Source organism: Microtus pennsylvanicus, chromosome 18, assembly GCF_037038515.1.
Source record: "Microtus pennsylvanicus isolate mMicPen1 chromosome 18, mMicPen1.hap1, whole genome shotgun sequence".
Taxonomy (NCBI): domain Eukaryota; kingdom Metazoa; phylum Chordata; class Mammalia; order Rodentia; family Cricetidae; genus Microtus; species Microtus pennsylvanicus.
Window position 1 is genome coordinate 31,454,596 of NC_134596.1, and position 19,605 is coordinate 31,474,200.

The following is a 19,605-nucleotide window of genomic DNA, read 5'->3' on the forward strand; positions in this document are numbered from 1 at the left end:
GTTCAAGAATTGATTCCTAACCCATGGCACCAAGCACCAAGCCTTAATACATGAGAGGTATTGACAACTTGAAAAGGTAGGACTTTTACTATACTATTTATGCCAATGTAAAGCGCGCATCCGGCCTCTTGGTCGCTGTTCTCCATTCCAGCAGAGGATTGTGACTTGTGAGTCTACCCCCCTAAATAAATAACCCTCTATTATTCTCAATTCTGAGCTAGAGTGGGATTTCTTTTAAGCATCCTTCTTCAGACTTTCACAAGATATCTCTTCAGGTCTACAGAGCCCTGCCTGCGCAGATACAGTGAGATCCAAACCATGAAACCAGCTTCTCTCGGCTACTGGGAGACTTGACCCCATCACCCATCCAAACCAATGGGGCCAAAGGGCCATGCAACTGAGCCTCCAGAACTGACCCATGATGGTCCCCTCCTTTCTCGAGAAGCAGATTATCTGAGGCCCTAGGGATCTGAGGTGGTGGAAGGTTGTCTGACATCCAGACATCACTGGAGCATCTCTCCTTCCAGGGCACTGGAGAGAACCTGTGCCAGTGTAGCAAAAGGAATGGCAATAGACCTCTCTGCACGGCTGCCCACCTCTTCAGCATGTCCTTCCTGCCACAGGAAATCTACGGAGCCTAGAGGTCAACTGTTTTCTATGCCTTCCATATTCTTATTATCAAAGCAAAGGTTGGACTAGCTGAACATAGCGGACAATGAGGAAGAATGGGAACTCAAGAACAATCGCAGTGGGTTTTTGATCCTACTGCACGTACTGGCTTTGAGGGAGCCTAGGCAGTTTGGATGCTCACCTTACGAGACCTGGATAGAGGTGGGCGGTCCTTGGGCTTCCCACAGGTCAGGGAACCCTGATTGCTCTTCGAGCAGATGAGGGAGGGTGACTTGATTGGGGGAGGGGGAGGGAAATGGGAGGCGGTGGCGGGGAGGAGGCAGAAATCCTTAATAAATAAATTAAAAAAATAAAATAAAATAACAACAACAAAAAAAGCAAAGGCTGGTGATACCAGTCACGGGCTGCCTGTCACTGGGCAGAGACTCTCCTGCCTAAGCCTGACAAGAGTGTAGCTGCAGCTGTAAGGAAAGGGGACTCTTCCATTGCATTCCCGACATGCTCACCTTCTGCCTAGTCAGAGTATCTCCCTGCTCCCTCGTCCTACACTTACGCAGCTCTGCCTAAGTCTCAAGTCAGGAAGCCCAGGGCCAAGCCCTGACTTTGCACTTCCGGCCACTGATTGGAGAAGGGGTTCTCTTTGGAACCTGGAAGTTCCCATCAGCGTTTCCTTTTGAAAACATGAGTTCTGCTACCTTGCTGATGAGCCCATATAAAAAGTTGCAAAGACAGCATTTAGAAAGAGAGGAATTCAAATGTTGGTTCTGACAGAATCAGGATCTCAGTGAAGCAGCCTGGATTCTGGCATGATTCTGCTACAGTATCCCATGGCAGCAGCATGTGTGTGTGTGTATGTGTGTTTAGTATATATGCTCATGTGTGGGGGTGCATGTGCATGTGTACACAGACCTCTATTGCTATGTTTTCTGACACGGGGTCTGAACCTAGATAGCTTTCTAATGGACAAGACTGGCTGGCTGCAAAGCCCCAGATATCCTGTCTCCACCCTCCACAGGGCTAGGTTACAGACATGCCCAGCAAAGCTTTGCTGGCTCTGCTCGCTGAGTCACCTGCAGCCCCTTACAACTTGGGAGACGTTCCTTGCTTTTTGAGGCTTTGAAAGTTCTCTTCTGTAACAACAGCCCTTGACAATTCCAGTCTTGGCTGTAAAGGCCTAATAAAATGACTAGAAAAGACTAGATTCTCCTCACTGAACAGTCTTAGAGAACTTGAGATGTGGTCAATGGACTGAATAAATCGGTCAGGCCAAACAATTCTGTTGTCTTTTCCATACATAGACAAAGTCAGAAACAGGGAACAGTTAGAAATTTGTTCCACAGTCTTTCGAGGCTTCTGAAAATTATCATTAGCATTATTATTATTTATTAAAGCTGCCTGTGAGCTATATTCCAGCAAGGGTAGAACCTGGTCACAGGATCTGTACTCTGCCAGAACACTGAAAAGCCCTCCTGGGTGTGTTCACAGGATACTGGGTCGGATGTAGCAAGGGAGAAAACAGGCCCTTCCTTGATGCAGACAGAGGCATGGCATCAATGAAGGCTGGATAGGTGGGGCTCTTCAGGCCAAGGATGGGTGGGTTTGCCTCCTTTCACAGGAAATGGGTGAAGCCCTGTTTGGAATTATTCCTCAGACGTTTTTGTGCCGTAAAGGAAATGTCTTCCGATAGCACAGAGCTATTGGTTTCCTGTTGTGAACTGGGAATTTCTGACTTGCCCAAGAATGGCCAGGAAGGGAAAGGGTAGTTGTCTGTTGAGAGTCCTTGTTTAATGAAAATGCTAATTCAAGGGTTTCCAGAACACTCTAAATAGCCAGAAGGGAGATTGGGGGTTAGGGAGAGGTCATGGTAGCAAGGGAGGTCTTGTGGGCAGATGGGTTTGTGACCACGTTAGTTCTAAGAATATTTACTGAGCAGTTCTGTTGTGAGCATTGTACTGTGATAGCCAGGTAGACCAGATGGCTTGGCAGCCTTTTCCCTCTAGATAACATGCAAGTGAGGAAACTGATGTAAAAATGGGTTTTGAGTAACATAGGACTAAAATAGAGCTATGCTTTAAAAATATACATTTAAAAACATTGTATATACTGTATGTTGGATTAATCTTTCCTGTGCACATAACACCAGGAGGGGACAGGAGAGGGTATCAATTATCCTGCTTTATAATAATTCTCCCACCTTAGTTCCTTGAGTCAGAGTCTCTCACTGAACCTAGAATTTGCCTTTTCTGCTAGGTTGTCTGGCCAACTGGTCCCAGAGACCTCTATGTCTGACGCACCCCTCATACTATGCCCTGGGGCTACAGATGTGCACAGCCACCCCTGACTTTTCCATGGACACTGAGGATCTAAATTCAGGTTCATCTATCCAGTGTTCTTACCCCCTGAGCATCTCCCTAGAACCTTTGGAGTAGTATTACATGTTCTGGGTTCTTTTTTTTCCCCCTTCTCAGTTTTTTGTGTTTTGTTTTTCGAGACAGGGTTCTCTGTAGCTTTTGGTGCCTGTCCTGGAACTAGCTCTTGTAGACCAGGTTGACCTCGAACTCAAAGAGATCCAACTGTCTCTGCCTCCCGAGTGCTGGGATTAAAGGCGTGCACCACCACCTGGCTTTTTTTTCCTTTCTCAGTTTATCATGAGGTTGGGAATAACAAACAGATGGAGGCTTCCTAGAGTGTAACAGGATAGTCAGTACCGAGCCCTGGCTATGCTCTGAATGCTTCCTCACCTAGTGTCACACTGGCCCTAAGAAACAGGTCTCCAGAATTGAGAAGGTAACAGTTTATGAAGGCCATGCGATGTAAGACATGGAACCAGATGTTAGCATCCCTCTTTTCCTTTCCTCTCCTCCATATCTGAGTCCCTTTCTCTGCTGTATTTTGCAGTGAGCAGGTTTAATACCTAACATTAGTCAGGTGGGGGCTGACTCGTTTTCAAGGTGTGCTAAGAGATCTTTCTTACTGAAGATTTTGTCTTTATTAACACAGGGTAATAGCAAAACCAAAAAAAAAAAAAACATCCTAAACCTCAAAGAAGTTGAAAAACTATCACCAACAGTTTGCCGGCATACCCTCGTTCCTGGGTTACTGCCTCACTCTGAATTTGCCTTTCTCTTCTTCCATGTGTCTAGCCCTGATTTGCTATGCAGAATAATTGGCTCCTCCTGTGAACAACAGCCTCTCTTCTGCCCCCGGAGAGAAACACAGGAACCGAGAGAGATGGGTCCTAAGTGCTGCGGTTACACTGCCCTAGAGCACAAGTCTTTGTTTCCTTGTGCTTTTGTCTGTGCACACATCAGGCTGCTGATTGGGAGCAACCATATCATTTTATAAAATATTGACCTCAAACTTTTTTTTCTTAACACTTGAAGGGTGTTCATGCACACACAAGTGTTCTTCCTTGTGTTCGTAAAGTTTTGAATCGTGTTTAACCAAGAATCAAATTCCATCCTGGGAACTAGGGATCCAGACAGAAATGAATAGAATGTGACCATCTTAGGGAGGTGGCTCTCAGTCCCCTGGGGACACGGTTTATACTGTGAGCTGGCCCTCACCACACGTTGTGCCAATTCTCCTCTCGTGGGTCTTTCTCTGTGATAGCGACTGGGGAGAGAAACGTTCATTGCTTTAGTGTCCCCGTCTAGCTAGACATGGCTATGAAACCCAGAACAGAGTTTATGTGATACGGTTTTTGGAATAAACACAAGTCTGTGGAGAGGTGTTCTGGAAAAGCTTTCTATGACATGAAAGGAGGAACAAATGCACATGTGGCCATTTGCTTCCTGTCTGGAATGCAGACATGTGGGGGCCATCTTGTGATGAAGGGTGGCCGGTCAGAGACTGTGGGCAAGGATAATACACACCATCCCTCTGCTCTTGATGACAGCGCTGAGCGTAGTCCCCAGCTAGGAACTGCCTGATTTACGTATCCTTTTTCTCATGCTGGGGATAAAACCAGGGTCTTATGCATGCAGACCGAGCTCTCCGCCAGTGAGCATCCTCGGCTCTTGGTTTTTGGAGGCCCAGGCTTGGTATGGTCCCTGGAACTCACTTCTCCTGCCTTTTCCTTCCAATCTCTGGGATAACAAGTGTGTCTTTCGAGCCTGGGGGAAGCCCTTGAAAGCAGGATGGTAAGGAGAGCCTGGATCTGCCAAGGTTAGTCTGCCAGGAGCACACAGGATGGGTGATAAAAAAACTGAGAGCAGAGCAAGCTAAGACTGCTGGATTCACAGAGAAATGAGGCAGAGAGCAAGCCTACAGCACACCCAAATTAAGGAAAAGATTTGAGACGTAAGTGCTGAAAATCTAATCTAAAATGTCAATGAACCATACACACATACAATTTTGGAAATGCAAAAATCTCTTAAAGACACAGGCTATAAAAATGTAGGCAGAGGGACAGGTATTAATAACTATTGGGCTAGTTTCCCTTTGCCCTTGGGTGGCTTGTCTTTGATTCTCTGGTTCAAGAACTAATGTCTGGGTCTTAGGATGTCTGCCTCACTTGTATGAAATCCTAGGTTCTAGTCTCGCCACTGTATAAGCCTGGTATGGTCACAAAGGCTTATTATAATCAAAGCACCTGGGAGGTAGCGCTGGAAGGATCAGAAGTTCAAAGCCTTATTTGACTACAAGAAGTTCAAACCTTGTCTGGACTATATAGTAAGTACCTTGTCACAATGATGCATGAATGTCCTTTGAGAACATCCAACGTTACCCTGATCTAGAAAGGCCATGCCCTGAGTTCTCCTCCCCTTAGCCCTCTTTTTAGGTCCCCCGAAGAGTCTCACCTCAGAATGACCCTTGTCCCACTCTCACTGTTTAAAGTCTTGCCTTGTGACTACCTTTCCACTTCAGCCCTGGGAAAAGATGCCCACTTATCACCTCCACCCCTTGGGCGCCTCCACCTGCCTGGGTTTTCAGCCTCCCTCACTCTGAAACCTCTCAATGAATAGGTTGCCCCAAAGCACAAGGAGGAGACTTATCTAGCCTGTGGCTTCAGATAAGAAATAAATTCAGGCCAGTCATGGTGGCACAGAGCATTGATCCCAGCACTTGGGATACTGGTAAGTCTCTGTAATTGAAACTACCCTCCCCCTACAATGTCTACATTGTAACTTCCAAGCCAGATAAAGCTACATAATGAGAACTTGTGTCAAACAAAGCAAACAAAAAACAAAATTTCAGAACTCCATTTGTAAAAACCCTGGTTTTACAAAACATTGAAGACTCCATGAGATGTTAATAGGTAGCTGTTTTTTTTAAGTACCTCTGTCAAACTTCGATGAAGTTAAAGATAGTTTTATGATAAATCATCTCAGACTTTAACAGGATAATATTTACTATATAATACACTCTGGCATTTTCAAAAGCCCTGGTTTGGCTCACCAGGATTCTCTGCCCTTGTTGGGCAGCAGCTGGGACTTGCTGCAGCTGACTTCATCTTTCCAAGGAGCAGCAGATCTCTCTGCCTGGCCAGGGAAGGGAAACAACCGTGCCCCCAAGCAAGGTCCTCTTCCACTTATGTTCAAACAGGAGGAAGGCCCCAGCTCTCAGGGGCCCCAGTGAGCTTCATCATGGGAGACAGGCCATGGAGCACAGCTGGCAGGCCAGGGACCATCCATCCTTCCACTACTGGACAGAAGCCTCTGTCCATCCAGTCCCACCCAGGTTGCTGAGCTTTCGAAGAAGAAAACGGGCAGGAAGCAGAGGAAACTAGTTGGGGAGAAACACCCCCCCCATACTCCCTACCCCACCCACACACATCCCTGTGTGACCCACCCCTTCTAGTTCAGTCTTCCTTCCCTTCCCTCCTCCTCCCCCAGGGTTCTTTCCTTCCTTTCCCTTTCACCTCTGGCAGCCTATGCTAATTGATTCCTTCTCCCCCCCCCCCCCCCCATGGAAGCTGCCTTCCCAAGCCCAAGAAACTCCTTATCTCCTATCTAGGATTTGCTTTGAAGCACTTGGGGGTGGGTAAGCGGGTGTTCAGCCTGACTGAGGTGAGGTCATTGGGGTCCATTCCCCTTTTCAGTACCATTTTAAAACCCACACACCTAGCAGGCATAGTAATAAACTTGGCCTTCAGGGCTCTTAAATTGCCAGACAAAACCAAAGTCATAAAAACAAACAGAAAGGGAGCACAAGCCAGAGAAACAGAAAGTCCAAATATAAAGTCTTAGCAGTAATTACAGAGCTGTAAAGTTCAAAGTCCTGAGGAGTGATTAATAAGCACCCCCCTCCTGTCTCAAAACTGATTGCCGTCTGCTCAGCCTCCAGACACAGCCCTCAGCATACCTCCACGGTCACAGGCCACCTCCTTAACAGACTCTGCAGTACTGAGCCCTAACTTCTGAATATAAAGAAATAAACGGTGCAAACCTACGAACACCATCAACTTGTATTCAGGATAGGCTCTTCAATGATCCCGTAGCTCACCCACCCAGCCAGACTGGCTGGCCAGCAAACCCCAGAGCTCCTCCTGCTTCTACCTCCCTAGTGGCTAGGGTTTTAGGCACGTGCCACTGCACCCAGCATTTTGATGTCCATGCGTGCTGAGAGTTGAACTCAGGACTGGCGGAGTTCCCCAGGCCCTCTGGTTTTAGTTTTGAGAATTCGCAGTAATATATTAAATGGTTGGGTTTAGGTTTTGGTCAACACTTAACCATCCGCAAACGGGGCCAGTTTAAAAGAGGCCAGAAAGATAACTCAGGTGTTAAGAGCATTGAATGCTCTTCCAGAGGACCCAAGTTCAATTTCCAGAGCCCCTATGGTGACTCACATCCATTCATACCTCCAGTTCTGGGGGATCCAATGTCTTTTGCTGGTCTGAACAAGCACTACACACATGCACTGCACAGATGTACATGCAGCCAAGACACTTAGAACAAAACTTAAAAATTTTTTTATGTGTCTAAGTAAACAACTTCAACACATAAATAAAATGAAAATAAGTTGGTTCTTTTTGTTTTGGGTTTTTCTTCGTTTTGTTTTTGTTTGTGGTTATTTTTTATCAAGACAGGGTTTCTCTGTAGCTTTGGTCCCTGTCCTGGAATTAGCTCTTGTAGACCAGGCTGACCTCAAACTCAGAGATCCACCTACCTCTGCCTCCTGAGTGCTGGGATTAAATGCGTGTGCCACCACCACCCGGCTTATGTTTTGTTTTTTTAAGACAAGGTCTCACCATATATCGCTGGCTAGCTTTGAACTTGCTTAGTAGACCAGCCTGGCCAGGAACACCACACACCCAGTGATAATTTTATTCTTAAATGGCTTCCTTCAGTTTATTTTGCTTGTTTGTACTTCAAGATTAAAGTTTTCAACCACACTCAGAGCTTTGAAACATCGTCACACCATGTAAACATTATCAGTGCTGCCTTTGGGGAGCTGGAGCGAGGCGCTTAAAGATCTGGACTGTTTTCCAGGCCACACCTGGACACTGCAGGATGCCCCACACCCCGGATCCTGCCACCTGTGTCTGTCCTCTCTTTGAGCCCCCTCTCTACCCCACCTGCCCAGAACTCTATCTCCTTATGACATCTGGGAATACGGAAATGAGGGCTGGTCAAGACACCCAAATTTCACCTCTTGTCTTTCTCTCCTTTCAACACCAAAGGGGTTTTTAATTCCTACAACTCAGCTTTCTGCTGTGTAGACTTTACCTTCCAGGAAGGAAAAAAACAAACACAGACGTTATAATCAACAGGGAAATTGTCAGTTTCGAGCTCACAAATTTTGTCTGGTTTTTATTTCATGTGAGTGTTCTCTAGTCCACGAGGACAGTCTTTCCACCCTTCTGTGTCCATGCTCTGAAAATTCCGTTGTGGATCTTGGTCGAGAGATGTGCTTGGCATGCCTTGGTTTTGAGGGGGGTGACAGCTATGATGGTCCCCGTGGCTGCGAATGGACAGACTTGCTCCTGTCTGTCCAGTCTTTTTTCCCCCTGCCCAAAAGCTCTCTGCCTCATAACATCATGATTACTGTGGTTTAGCTATGGTTTTAACGTGTTCTTCAAAGATTCTTGGGTCAGAGACTTGATTCCCACTGTACTGCTGGGGGTTAGGGGCTCATGGGATCTCTGACAGGCAGAACCTCATGGGCGATCGATCATGACTGGCCATTCCCTGCTCTCAGGTTTCCTAACTCATCAAGATGACACCGTTTTTTACTTAAAAATTTCCACCTCCTCCCCTCCTCCCATTTTCCTCTCTCCAATCCCCTTCCCCTTCCCTCTCCAGTCCAAAGAGAAGTCAGGGTTCCCTGCCCTGTGGGAAGTCAAAGATCCTCCCCGCTCTAGGAAGGTGAGCAGATGACATGTTCTTTATCAGTTTGATACATCTTCTGTGAGGTTCCACCCAAGCCCAGCTGTTGCCAGCATCATACCCAAACCTCTGGAGTTATAAAGCAAAATAATTTTTTAAATCAAATAACCCAATCTCCAGCGTTTCGTTGCAGTAAGAGAACACGGACAAACGCGAAGGTGAGGATTGTTGTGTTTGGAGTTAGGGTGGTTATAGATCCAGACCAGGCAGGAAAAAGGAGCAGAGATTAAACCTTATGCAAATCTGAAAATTTAGAATATGAAAAAAATGAATTGCCAAGTGTGATACTTATTCTTGGTTGTCAACGTGACTACACCTGGAATTAACTGAAACTCAAAAATGGAGGGCACACCTGGGAGGGGGATTTTAGCTTAATTTGAAGTGGGAAGATTTTATTTCTAATCTGGATTGGCAGGCAGCAGGGAGAGACAGACAGACACCGGACCAGCGTGGGCTTTTGAAACCCACCCTCCAGTACACACTTCCTCCCACAAAGCCACACTCTCATTTCCTCTCAAGTAATGCCACTCCCTAATTACGAAGCCTTTAAATATATGACCCTATGGGGGCCCTTCTTACTAACCCCCCCCCAAAGAAAAAGACTAGAGTGCCCAGGTCCAGGCCAACTAAAGCTGGTTCATGCTGCTGACACTCAAGCGTGGAGGCGCACTCTAGGGTGTCTGGGAATTACCTACGCCTCCTTATTGTATAAAATACACAGTGAATGTTGAAAATATCAATGAGACACGTGACCTATAGGTTTATGTAGAACTACGTGTGACAGATACAGTGTGCCTACAAAAGCCTCTACGGTACTGCGAATGAGCCCCGAAGCCCCTGCTGTGTGTAATATAAAAGCTCCAATCTTTTGCACCCATACCATTTTCTTATTACTCTGGTCTGATCCGGCCTGCCCCAGAAGCGTACAACCCCTTGGATAAACTATCTCAGTTTCTGTTGCTGCTGTGGGTTTCTGCCCAATTCCTTGTTCAGGGACACAACCTAGGACCGCTCCCCCCCTACCCCATGCCATCTGAACCCTGATATCAGCTAATATCAATAGAAAAAGTTCATAGTCACAACTACAACCAGCTGCTGGGGTTACTCTGATCCGTGGGCAGCAACGAACGCTTACTAAACCACACAGTATTCTGACTGGCATTCAGTAAATCCTCAGCAAAAATAAATTTTTTTAAGTCCACTAGACTCCCAATATCTGCCTTATTGCCATTTGTTCATAAGTCATCGATTTGCTAGACTTTTCTAGCATAAAAAAAACAAACCAGGCTCTTTCAAGAAATGTGTCCGGAATTAAAATTCACCAGAGGTCCCCGGTTCCCCCCTTTCCTCCCTTTAACAAGATAGCTCAGCTCCACTGGCCATCTCTGACACAACCCCTCTTCTTCCCCATTGCCCACGACCGCTCTACCAACTTTGTTCCCGCTTTTCCTCTCAGGACCTTGGAGTTTACTTCGTCCCTGCCAAACATTTTACTGAGCCATCCCTCACGTCTATTTCCAGACCTCGCCTTTTTCATTTTTCTTCTTCTTCCCCCACCCTACCTCTCCCCTTCCTCTTCCTCCCTTTTGTTTTCTTTGACAGGAAGTCATGTAGCCCACACTAGCTTGTAATTCTGTGTAGCTGAAGATGACCCTGGTTCCTGATCTTCCTTTCTCAAGTGACAAAATACCAACACACCAGCATGTGTTCCCTGTCCAGTCTCCTAGCCTTTCTCTTCCTCATGTTTTAGCATCATTGGTGAGAAGCCATTGGCAATTCTAACTTTGCTTTTAACATTTGAGGAACCTAAGGAAAATATGACTTAAGGAAGACAGCCCATGCTGACAATAGGAAGATTATCATGTGGACTTAGAAAAAGAAGGCAGATGGCAAAGAAATGAAAAGTACTGCTGAGGGACAGAAGACACAGAGGCGGCTACCAGGAAGGACCCTTGCCTCTAGCTCCTGTAGTGGGCTTTCTCGGTCCACCAGCTCTCAAATGACACAGAGACTGCTTATTATGTATGCTTGGCTTTCGTTTACGCTCACAACTTGATTTTCCCTATTTCTCTTCATCTACATTTTTGCCTCGGGGCCTTTTACCTTTCTTTTGTATGTTCTATTTTCACTGTTTCTTCTGTGTCTGCCTGTCTGGCGACTGCCTGACCAACTAACCCTGGGTATCCCCTCGCATTCTGTCTCTCATCTCAATTCCTCCTCCTACTTATCGTCTCTGCCCGCCAGCCCCACCTACCCCTCTACTGCCTAGCTTTCGGCTGGCCAGCTTTTCATAGGACTAGCTAGGTGCCTTAGGTAGGCAAGATAAGACAGCAACGCATCTTTACACAGTTAAACAATTACTCTGCCACAAACGAATGCAACACATCTTTACACAGTTAAACAATTACTCTGCCACACAAACAAATTCAACACATCTTTACACAGTTAAACAATTACTCTGCCACACAAACAAATTCAACACATCTTTACACAGTTAAACAATTACTCTGCCACAAACGAATGCAACGCATCTTTACACAGTTAAGCAGATATTCTATTCCACAACCTGGTCCAAGTGAGGTCTCTGCTCCAGCTGCCTCTGCAACCCTTGGAGCTCTTAAAAATGCTGACTCAGACCCGCTGACGACCACAGTCAGACTGCATTGTAACTAGACATCCAGAGAGTTCGTGGGCAACACTGTGCCCAAAACCCTGGGTAGAGCAGCAGATCACATCTGTGGGAGCAAGGACCGGGGTCTTTAGACCCACGAAAGATTGGGTACAGAAATAGCTTAGTAACCCCACATCTTGGAGGCAGAATTCCTGGAGCACATGGAGTAGTGAGGTGATACATATAATCAACAGCAAAACCAAGGCTTGCAACCGCCTTGCTAGATATGAAGAGGCTCTTCTGGGGACGCTTGCACTCAGAAAGAAACAACAACCGAGCCTGGCGCTGGTGACCCCAGTGCTCAGGATGCAGAGGCAGGCAGATCTCTGAGTTCCAGGACAGCCAGAGCTACACAGAGAAACCCGGTCTTGAAACAGAAGAAATGAAGAAAAAGAGAAAGGAATGAAGGCAGGCAAAAGCTGAATATTACATGAGACTAATAACGAGTGGGCTATTCTCAATGGTTTAACTTAATATTTGATATTAGGCCAAAGACTACACAGCCAGTTGCGGTGATGCACACCTATAATCCCAGCACTGAGGAGGCTGACATAGAAGTTCATGGCTGGAGGGGGACAGCCTATGGCATAGCAAGGTCTTATCTAATGGAGCAAGAGGAGAAGGGAGGAAGGAAGGGAATGGCTTCCCAAGGTCTAGGTGCATTTCCTGTTCTGTCCATATTCTTTATGAAAGGTATTCATCCACTAGAGCGATCGGGATCAGTCTACTCCACTGGCCTTCTTACTGACAATGACGAGACTTTAGCCTTTGTCGCTCCCCAACCCCCAAACCTCTCATTGCCAGCTCCTCGGCTTCCTTTCCCTATGCTCTTCTGTCTGGATCGCAGCCCTTCTTCATTTTAAGAGCACTGCAAACTTTTGGGGTGTAGGGCAAATTAGAGGAGAGATGGGGATAAATAATAAGGCCCTGGATGTCAGATCCGCTCACTTTTCTCATTGCTGTGTCCAAATATCTGACAGAAACAAAGGATTCACTTTGGCTCATAGTTTGTGCAGACAGGTCATTATGGCCTGGAGGGTGAGGCTGATGGCAGGGACTTCTCGCTTCTAGAAAGACCAGGAAGCAGAGAACAGGAAATGGTGTTCATTTCTTCCTTTTCTCCTTTTTTATTCAGTATAAGATCCCAGCCCAGTGTGTGTGTGCACTCGGGAGGCAGAGGCAGGAGATCTGAGTTTGAGGCCAGCCTGGTCTACAAGAGCTAGTTCCAGGACAGGCTCCAAAGCTGCAGAGAAACCCTGTCTCAGGGTGGGGGGTGGGGGGTAAGGGAGTACAAAACAAAAAGATCCCAGCCCATTGGATGTTACTACCCACCTTCAGGGCATTCAGCACCGTTCAGTCTTTCTTCCTCAGCTACTACTCTCCAGAAATATCTTAGTCATCCCTATACTGTGTGTCTCTTAGGTGATTTCAAATCTAAAGAGCAGCATCAGATCTGAGTTTGAGATTTTACTTTTCCTAAGTCCCAGTTACACCTCTGCTTCTCTGTTCCAAAGCTAGCTTAGATCAGGCTTCCGTGACTGGAGCCAAGAGCTGAAGCCATTTTCCAGGACCTCACCTTTCTCCTTAGATGCCATCACCGTGGGTGAATCCACGCTTACCAACTGCTATGCTACACTGCTGTGGCTTTTATTGATTTACTTTATTCATTAATCATGCTGTGGCTAAAACCTAGGGACTCACAGAATGCTAGACAAGTGCTCTATTCCTGGACTATGCCTGCTTCCTTATATTAAACACACAAAAGTAACGTAAATATGTGTATATCTAAATTATGATGCCATCTTTTCAGCCCCCTTTCTCTCTTTTGAGGTAGGGTTTCATGTAGCCCGGGCTGGTCTTCAACTTACGATGTAGCTGAGGATGACTTTGAGCTGACCCCCTGCCTCTGCCACTCCTGGGATTGAGTGTACTACCACTCCTGGCTAGGAGTCCACATTGCTTTTTTATTTTAATGGCATGCTTGTTTCTCTGGATAGCTGTATATACACGTGCACCGCTGCTCGTGGGAGCCCAGACGAGAGCATTCGATACCCTGGAGTTGGAATTACAGGTGGTGTCCAGGCGTGAGCCACCCGTGCAGGTGCTGGGAACGAAACTCGGGTCCTCCGCAAGTGCAGTACACGTGCTTAACCACTGAGCCATTTCACCTGCCCCAGAATCTGTATTTCGAACAAACTCCCTGGGGATGGGAAAGCTGCCCTCTCTCTACCCACAGCAGGTGACAAAACTTCAGATGATTGCGGGACGTGGCCTTGATCACGTGAAGACTTAGCATTTAAAAAGAGGAGCTCAGGAGAAAGTTTGGATTTTGTAGACCTTGGGAACTGGTAGACAGTTCGAGCTGATTTTATATAGCCCTAGTGGGGTAGGGGGGTCGTCCTCACAGCCGCATCTGGGCCTCATACATATTTAGGGTACAGAAAACAGTTTTGTTTTCTAAGATGCAAACAAAGACTAAAAACTCCTTTTTTAGCTTGCTGGCAAAAGCTTCCCTGAGAGAGGAAGACATCTTCTCTGCACCCTGTTCTTTCCAGAGTTGCTCTGAATTGGCTAGGCTTGTCATTAGCCATCACCTCACTGAAGCAGGAAATGTCTGATCTCCCTGCTTCTCCCCCGCTGCAGGTTTTCCCAGAAGTCAAAATGATACTAATTACATGAATTGCCATGATAAATGGGACTTGGAGACTTGGATTCACATAGCAGAATACATTGTCCTACACGCAGGGAGAAGTCCAAATTTTCAGTAAAGCAAATTTAAAAAGTTCTTTTTGCGCATGTTTGAGAAAAGGGGACAAGGGAGGATAATAAAGTTGGCCTGGGAGATTCCTCAGTGAGTCAAGGAAACCTAAAATGACTGCTTGGCAGCTCTTTGCTGGCCCTGGGTGTGGCTCTTTCTGACAGCTCCAATAAACTGCTCAAGGGTGCAAGTGACCTTGAGCCGTCTCCAAAGCCTGAAAGACTTCCTACAGCTTTCTTCTGATATTAACTTGGAGTTCACCCCTAACCTATCGGGGCTCTACAGCCCTCAGCTCATCCACCAAACCCCACTTAAGATTTAGCTAGCAAACCCATGCCTACCTTGGCAGGGTCGCATAAACCCAGTGCGTGTGTTTCGGTGACCAGAAAGTCTGCCGGTCCGGTGCAAACTTAGAGGCGTGCACCCGGGACATGCATGCCCCAGGGTGCTCAGAGAAGCTCTGTTCCCAGTGATGCTGAACCAAGAACACTGGGTTAATCTACTAGTCAAAATGAATGGGGCTGCATTTATTCTGTGGGATATTATAGAGCGCTGGGAACTGTAGTGGACTTCGCCTCCACATATGATGTCATCCTCGCTGCCCTGAATCAGAGTCGCTGAGATCATTCAGGATCTCCCTTACAAAACCGAGCCTACTTGCTTTCCTTCCTAGAGCAATAGCTCCTTAGGCCCTCACCTGAGATTCCAGTTCCAGCTCGCGCCTGTCACTGCCAGCTGCAGCTAATCCCGTCTTGGCTGCCTGAGTTGTTTGGTTTACCTGTGTTTGGGGAGGGTGCTAAATGTATAGAAAGCAGAAGGTTGAAGGGGTGTGTGTGTGTGTCCTGGGATGTAGCTTCCCAGGTCTTCACACATGGATAGGGTGGTTGGTTTTTGGTTATACAAATACCTTTGTGTCACCCACGTCCCTGTCGGTGACGCCAAACAAGTTTATTGGTTTGCCGAGTTAGACTTGCCTGGAGACATTTCTCGGGTCTAAGAGTATCCTGGCTGCCCTCGGGCACTCAACAATGGGGATGAATTCTACAAGGGACTCGATGGAACAAACCTATTCAGAGGTGGGTGGGCAGGGTAGCTTAACGGATAAAGGCAGCTGCCACCACACCTGAAAACCTGAGGTCAATCCCTTCACATAGTGAAGAGAGCCCAACTCCTGCAAGTCCTCCTGAGTCCATGTGTGCACTAAATAAATGTAAGTTCAAACGTTCTAAGTGATCAAAGGTATCAGAAGTCAGAGTGGGATCTTGGAAGGCAGGGGACACTGGAGGAAGGGTGCCTGGGGTTCTGTGTTCCGGTCTCTAATCTGGGTTCTAATCTGGGTTCTGGGTTTGAGTGTACACTGAGTAATAAAAGCATCCCGGTAAATACTCATGTGCTTCTTCCGTATACATGTAAACACACACACAATGTATAATGTTTAATAGTGTGTGTGTATACAAACAGGCATGTCACACCTGAGTTAACATTTGACTTAACAGCACTGAGAATGTAGATGGACTGGTATTGTGCTTATTAGGCCTGTTGTAGGATCCGAACCTTTGATTCCACCCCCAATGCCACGTGAACTGGACATGATGATGTATGGCTGTAATCCCGGCATTTGGGAGGTTGAGACAAGACCAGAACCTCAAAGTCCTCTTCAGCTACATCCTGGGTTCCAGGCAATCTGAGTCAAGGAGAGACTGTCTCTAATTAAAATAAAATCTGACTTAAGGAAAAACTCATCAGTCTGATTTCAAAGCAGCACCCGGGACTCCTCCCGTGGCCTCTACCACTTTGGGTCTTTTCTCTGCTGTGACTAACGGGGCCCACTTCCATCTGCTTCACTTCCTTAGTGATGGCCTCCCCTGAGACCTGTTATAAAACTCCTCCCCATCTCTGGGTTCTGCATCCTGCCCCTCCTAGCCACTCCTTCCAGTGTGTTGATATCTGCTTCCACCATGATCCCCTCTTCCCACCACTGAGTCCCAGAAAAGACCAGATCCTCTGCATGTCTACTCTTCCCCCCCCCCCCCTTGGGACCTTCTGTGACAGATTCCCCAGCTAAAGCATTTCTTTAGCATCACGATCCCTCTCATCCTTGTGGCCTGCATTCCCAAGGAGCAGTGAAACCTCAGGCCACCGCAGTCTTGCTCATTCTTCCTAGAAGGATCAACTTCCATTCCATCAGATTTGTTAGTGAGCCTTGGATCTTGGCTTCCTAGGTTTTCCCTCCCCTGACTATGGGCATCTATAGCCGACTTTACATGTTTGGGTTCCTTCAAAAGAGCTAAAGAACAAAGGCAAAGTATTGTGTGAATGCTGTCCTCCTACCTATGCCTAGGTTCCCTCCCAACATGTGCCTGTCTGTCGCCATCTAATACAAAAAAAAAGTTTTTCTGTCTCAAGCCTAGGTCACCTGGAGACGACAGATGACCTTTTTGTTTGGGGTGTGTATGTGTGTGTGTCTGCAGCATCAAGCTCAAGCGTAAAGGTCAGAGGGCAACTTATGGGCATCATTTCTTCCCCTATGGATCCCAGGGATAGAACATTGCCTGGGGACTGCCTAAAATGACACAGCAAGGGTATTTCCTCCAGCCGCTTGGTGGAGGAGCTGAGTAAGATCCACTAGAGACAGCAACCCGGATCACGGAACCACTAAGGTCAGCTGAAATTCCAGAACTGTATCCCCCCCCCCTTTTTTCTGGGGTGGGGTTGGAGGGGGTAAAACTTCTCTGAGAAAAATCCAGATTTTTCAGAAAAATCAGGGCTGGCTGGAGTCACTGCCCAGACAGTTGCTGGCCTGCTGGCCTGGGCTGGGTGCTTCCCCGCCCTGCTCTGGGTCAGGCTGCCGGAGGAGGACCGGGAGAGAGGGAATGAGGCAATGCTGGCAGGGTGGTGGCCCAGGGAACTGAAGAAAGGGCTGCAGCCCACGCACTAAAGGAAGCACGTTTACCAGAAGCGAGCAGGGATTTGCATACAAACAAGGGAGTGGCAACTGCCTTTCTAACCCTACAGGGTCCAGCCCCCTCAGCACTTTGTAACAGTAGTCACGGACCAGCCAGAAAAAGGTCAGCAAAAGGGCACTTAAAAAGGCAAGCAAGAGGAAAAAAACAGCCTTGTAGAAAAGGATGGAAGTAGTGACGTGCTAAGTGAAGTAACATGCGCTCAGAAAGACAAATACTACATGCTCTTTCTCGTGTGAGGATGAGCGTCGCTTCTGGCTCTTCTATATGTGGGAGGGAGTGTGGGTATGGGTCAGGAAACTGGAAAGAGGCCCACGAGAGGGAAAACGGGAGACGCAGGAGGGTTCTAGCACTCAGAACCCTCTCTTTGAAACAGAGTTCCATCTATGCCTCTTTCCCAGATCTGTGGCAAAATGGCCACATGCTGCTTGGGGCTAGGGTTGGGAGTTGGAGGATATAGCTTCCTTAGAAATAGAAACCACTCAGGTAGATTGAGGCCACACGGAACTTGCAGCTAACGGCTTTGCGTGTTAACGTCTTCACTGACCAGCATAGCAGGAGAGATGTTACAAAGACAGACCCTTGGAGGGGGGGTCTTTGTGTCCCTTGAACTACCAGACTATTAAAACAATGGGCCCAAAAGAATTAAATTTCCTCTGGGCATCCCTTGCTGGAGGAAAGAAAAGGTAGAAGCTATGGTGCCAGCCAGAAGAGGAACTTGTCTCCTGGGGGGAAAAATCCCACATGTTTTGACAATTTATCAGATCACTTTGAGGGAAAGACTGGAGAAGAGGCAGCTGTGCAAACCTCTTGTCCCCGATCGTTCTCTGTGGGTTGTGACCCTTTTTGGGATCCCATATCTGAAATTTACGTTATGATAGTAGCAAAATTACAGTTATGAAGTAGCAGCGAAATAATTTTATGTTTGCGGGTCATCACCCCATGAGGAACCATACTAAAGCACTAGGAAGGTTGAGAAGCACTGATTTAAACCTAAACCTCAAGCTAGGACCCAAATGGACTTTTGAGGGTCACTGGATCTTCTTGTTTGTCCCTCTTCCTAATGTGCCCCCATAGAATAAGTCTCATTTCTCTGCCTCTCGCTAGGACTTGTTTCTTTAATTGGCATATTGGGGTTCGATGCCCAAGGCTATGGTTGGGGCAGCCAGAGGCTAAGCTTTGACCATTAAAAACTAAAGCATGGATGTGAGAACTACATGCCCCAGATTCAAATCCCACATCCACCGCAGCTGTGACCTTGAGGATACTTGAGCCCTCTGGGCTCAGCCTTTCATCTATAATACTTGGCAGATGACGTCCAGGCTATCATGAGGATACATGCTTGGCGCCGTACCTGGCTCTCAGGGTCACATGGGTATCAGTTTTGTCAGGAGTGGCTGGGGCAAGGAATGCCGAGTTCCAAGGATTCCTACCTGGCATTTCCACTGCCCTCCTTTTCTGCCCATATAAGGAGGGACTCCTGTACTCCAGTCTATTTTGAAGGATGAAGATCTTTGAAGGTTGTCTGAGGTTCCTGACCAGCAGCAGGCTCCAGATATATAAAATGTACCTGAGGTTGGAGCTACCGGCTTTTGTTCGCTATTTTACGAGTCGAGGCTGTAAATGACTAGTTGTGAGATTTCCCTAGGCGACAGGACCCGGGAATATACCTGAAGACAAACTCCTTTGGCGTCAAAGGGACACAGCAGCAGTAAAGACCCTTTCTGGGAAAACCGATTCCTTCTGGTCAAGAAGAAAAGACTGGACCTGGTGGAGACCTAGCATTCTAAATTACCAGGAAGACAAACAAGCTAATCTAGTTGGAGTGGTCAGTCACCTGGTCAAGGGACCGCTTCTCGGGATGGTGGCTCACCTTACCCCATGCTTAAAGAGATGGCAGAATAATTATCCCTTTAATGAAATACTCTTTTCCCTTCCCAGAATTTCCCCCCAGTGGCTTAGTTCCCATAAGCTGCCGTGATGTTCTATTGGATCTGTTCACCTAACTCAGAGAAATGCAACTTTTCCTTCTGTATTCTGTCTCTTTTGAGTCCTGGTCAGGTATGTTTGCTTTTTTTTTTGTGCTTTGGGCATCCATATTTTTCCCCCAAAGCCTCCCGTCCCACTACGTGGCCACTTGTACATGGTATGGTTGACCTCTGAGCTGGCTTCACTCAACAGACAGGGCTTTCCTCCCCTTCTCTTCTCCATTCTCCTCCTCAGGCATCTGCTGAGATTTACAAACAGCCTGCC